A 594-nucleotide genomic window follows, 5' to 3' on the forward strand; every position below is an offset into this window, starting at 1 on the left:
CTTCCAAGGTTTTTCTTTTTTTCCAATGATCTTCTTTAGTAACAATTTTAACATTATCAAATTTAAAGGTATGATTTTCTTCAAAGGCATGGGTAGCTAAAGCTGTTGTTGTTTTTTCATTTTTAATATCATATTGATGCTGATACATTCTTTTCTTCAGCATCAATATGATATTAAAAATGAAAAAACAACAACAGCTTTAGCTACCCATGCCTTTGAAGAAAATCATACCTTTAAATTTGATAATGTTAAAATTGTTACTAAAGAAGATCATTGGAAAAAAAGAAAAACCCTGGAAGCTTTTTATATTAATCAAGAAAAGAACTCTATTAACTTTAAAACTGATGTAGGGAACACTGTGTGCATATATCAAAACCTATTAAACCGCATACCATAGTCTCACTTCAACTCCGCATACCATAGTCTCACTTCAACTCCAGCGCTCGTAGAGTCAACACCTCTCTCGCGATCTTGGTCTGACGATGGGAATCTGAGTATTTGTAAACAAAATATCTAAAGAACGGTAAGAGCTAGAGACTTGAAATTTGGTATGTAGCTGTCAAATGTGACAAGGATGCGACACAAAACTTTTGG

Source organism: Diaphorina citri, unplaced genomic scaffold, assembly GCF_000475195.1.
Source record: "Diaphorina citri unplaced genomic scaffold, Diaci psyllid genome assembly version 1.1 scaffold268, whole genome shotgun sequence".
NCBI lineage: Eukaryota > Metazoa > Arthropoda > Insecta > Hemiptera > Psyllidae > Diaphorina > Diaphorina citri.